The sequence below is a fragment of the Salmo trutta genome, chromosome 11, assembly GCF_901001165.1.
Source record: "Salmo trutta chromosome 11, fSalTru1.1, whole genome shotgun sequence".
NCBI lineage: Eukaryota > Metazoa > Chordata > Actinopteri > Salmoniformes > Salmonidae > Salmo > Salmo trutta.
Window position 1 is genome coordinate 18634830 of NC_042967.1, and position 3783 is coordinate 18638612.

General features: G+C 42.7%; 1 long non-coding RNA gene across 1 annotated transcript; it reads right to left on the reverse strand.

The window, feature by feature from the left end:
* Positions 1–635: 635 nt before the first annotated feature.
* LOC115202389 (uncharacterized) lies at positions 636–2742 on the reverse strand. The gene is made up of 4 exons (XR_003879960.1): positions 2603–2742; positions 1375–1432; positions 1160–1271; positions 636–943 (listed from the first exon to the last, which is right to left on the reverse strand). It is a non-coding gene; the product is annotated as an uncharacterized LOC115202389 (long non-coding RNA).
* Positions 2743–3783: the final 1041 nt, after the last annotated feature.

The following is a 3783-nucleotide window of genomic DNA, read 5'->3' on the forward strand; positions in this document are numbered from 1 at the left end:
CCCTTCGTATATCAGCTGAAATCTCAAAGTGCTGTACAGAAACCCAGAAACCCAGCCTAAAACCCCAAACAGCAAGCAATGCATGTGAAAGAGGCACGGTGGCTAGGAAAAACTCCCTAGGAAAAACTCCCTAGAAAGGCCAAAAACCTAGGAAGAAACCTAGAGAGGAACCATGCTATGAGGGGTGGCCAGTCCTCTTCTGGCTGTGCCGGGTGGATATTATAACAGAACATGGTCAAGATGTTAAAATGTTCATAAATGACCAGCATGGTCAAATAATAATAATCATTGTAGTTGTCGAGGGTGCAACAAGCACGTCCGGTGAACAGGTCAGGGTTCCGTGGCCGCAGGCAGAACAGTTGAAACTGGAGCAGCAGCATGGCCAGGTGGACTGGGGACAGCAAGGAGTCATCATGCCAGGAAGTCCCGAGGCATGGTCCTAGGGCTCAGGTCCTCAGAGAGAAAGAAAGAAAGAGAGAAAGAGAGAATTAGAGAGAGCATATTTAAATTCACACAGGACACCGGATAAGACAAGAGAATACTCCAGATGAAACAGACTGACCCTAGCCCCCCGGCACATAAACTACTGCAGCATAAATACTGGAGGCTGAGACAGGAGGGAAAACCCTTGGCTACAGTGAAAACACAACACTCCTTTTATTGATGGATTATAATGTAGCCAGGGGAAATCGCGAAACCATCTCTCTTGAAACCTCAACACTCTGTTGGCAAGAGTTTGCGGTTCTATAAATTGTGGGTGTGGCTGATATGGTTTTGTACCATCACTCAGGTAACTGGACAATGCTCTGCCACTGTCCCCTATACTGGTGCTGCTGGCAACAAGGTTGACACCTGGTCCCGCCGTGGCTGTGACACTGTCCTCTGAAGTCTCTCTCCGTTGCTCTTTCCCTTTCACCACCCTCACTGACTCACAGTGTGTCTCCTAGAAAATAAATAAGGTGTTTACCATACTCCTAACTACTGGTACCCAAAACTACACAATTAATCACAACAGCAATACCATTGCCTTTAGTTCAGTCACCAGTTTATGTTGAGAGTGGGGGTATCCATGGCATTTTCCAATTATGTCCCTATTTTACAAGTCTAAAAAATGGAGAACCTTTCATAATGTTGCCAAACAAAGACTCAACAAACTTACCTGAGACTCCATGTCTCTGCCACTCTGTCCCTGCATATCAGTCTCTGCCAGTCTGTCCTTGCCCATCTGTCCCCAGCTCTGCTGTCTGTGTGCCATCTGTTGCCTGCTCTGCCTAATGACATCATTATGAAACATTTCCATTATCATTTCACTTCTTTCTTATGAACATTTTATCAACAAGTCTTTGAGATATTAGACTAGAAGGGGGTTCTTACTTTGCATTTTGGTTTACTGAAAATACTCTTGATGTCTGTCTTTTTTCTACCTGGCTGGCTACACACACACACACACACACACACATACACACACAGTGTGCAGGTTATTTACAGTATGAGATGGGCTTCTATCATCTATATGGGCTTCTATTATCTTCTATATGGGCTTCTATTAGTTATTATCTTCTATATGGGCTTCTATCATCTATTATCTTCTATATGTGCTTCTATCATCTATCATCTTCTATATGGGCTTCTATTATCTATTATCTTCTATATGGGCTTCTATCATCTTCTATCATTCTAGATGGGCTTCTATCATCTGCTATCATTCTATATGGGCTTCGATCTAAAAGGTAGCTAGCTGACCGGATTGCAGTGACAAGGGTTGACAGCTGTATGAGTTCACCATTTACACAACGTATGCTGCAACCTTTTGTAATTGTAATATAGTTTATGTTTTATATTGGGTGGCTTCCAACAATAGCTGAATTTGCAGAGCTAGCGAGCACCAATTCCGTTTCTGTGGTGTTTGCTATAATCTTTGCTATAGTCAGTTTACTCCAAGATCGGCACACAGGTGCTTCAAAGTCCCCTAGCGTCAATTTAGTGTTTTGCAACGAGACCATTAAAGATATTTAAGACAATGGTAGAAGAGTTCTGTTCAGTTTGGAGTTCAGTTTATCGCTAACCTTATCACAGGGACTTCGAAGCACTACAGCTGCATGCTGATCTTGGAATAAACTGACGATTGCAAAGATTCATCTTTGACCATGCCACATAAATTGAATAGGTACTAGCTAGCTTGATAGTTAATGTTTTCTTTAGTTTGCTCGCTAGCTCTGCAAATGTAGCTATTGTGTGTGTGAACCCTGCCAACATAAAACAACATCGCTATGGTGAGATTGACTGGGTCAACCTCACGTTAGTTATGTGCATTGAGGGCCTTTCAGACGGTAGACATGAACCCTCTGTTACCTTACGAGCTAAGGAACACTACATTGCATTGCTAGCTTCTCTCATTGACTCAAATTCAAATAGCTGCAAACACTGGTTGATGTTACTGTAGCTAGCTAGCAAACATAAGCTAACCGCTAGCTATCATAGAGAGTGATCTGTAATTTAATGCAGCGAAAATTAGGTCTGGTGACGGTTATAAATGTGTTTTCTTGTATTGAGTGGTAGAAGTAAAGAAATGTCTAACATATCCTTTGTTTGAACTACTTACTGGAGGTCAGCCACCAACAACAGACTCTGTCAGACTCCCACACATGCACAGTACCTGCATCATGTGCCACTGCTGGGGGGTGGGAGGCAGTGGATCAAACCATTGTGAGGCAAAGGGCGGGGGTTCGCAATCTTTTGAAACGTAAAAACACACTATTAAGTGGTTATAATCCGCACAAGTGCTTTCATTGCGTATTATTAATATTATTGATATTACATAGTTATGTTTACAGTGATATATTGGGGGGACAAATCATATTTTTTCCAGGATGGCGGGGCTCGTGTGTCCCCCGTCCCCCCTGGGATTTCCGCCTATGGTCCACTATACATTAAGTCTCTGCTTCTAGAATTAATGTGGTGGTCTTCCAACATGGCCGCCTGGAGGCGTTGTACGTCAACTGCTGGCCCTCTATACGTTAAGTTTATGCTTCTGGTGATGTCTCTGTCTCTGAGTCATCTGTGTGTCTCTGTCTGTGTGTATAGTAGGTATTAACTCTAGGGAAGTATCAACAAAATGACAAGGGTAGTAGTGGCTATACTAATACAAAAATTGGAACAAGTTTGCAAACATGTGTGCATACTTGTGTGCGTGCTTGTGTGCGTGTGAGAGATACAGTGGTTATTGTTAAAGCATTTTCTGTAGCACGATATAAATCATTCCATGTCTCTACACGGTAATCTTGTCCAGAGTATATCTCAACACAGTCCTCCTGCCCAGGGAATGGGACTTACTATTTGTGATGATGGACAGGACACTATCATACCAGGAAGATATAGATCATACAGTGGAAGTGGGAAACAAAGACCAGCTGTTAACATATATTAAATATCATATGTAACAGCCCCAAGATAATTCAGGGATTTTCCAGAACTCTCCCTTCCTTTCACCTTTCTGCTGATTTGGACCCTCTGTTTACTCCCAAATATACATCAACATATTCAGGAGGTCCAGGGGCCTGTTGCACAAAACTAGGATAAGGGATTAAGCCAGGATATCTTGGTGATCCTGGCTCAATTGATCCGTAATCCGGTTGCACTAAAGATGGATAGGGGGCAGGAGGATATGTTATGGTATAAATTACCATGGAGATTTATTCTGTGGAGCTAGCCTGCTCCAGACCAGGCTAAATTCCAGGATCTATTTAATCTCATCCCTAATGTCAGTCAGCAGTCACCACAAAT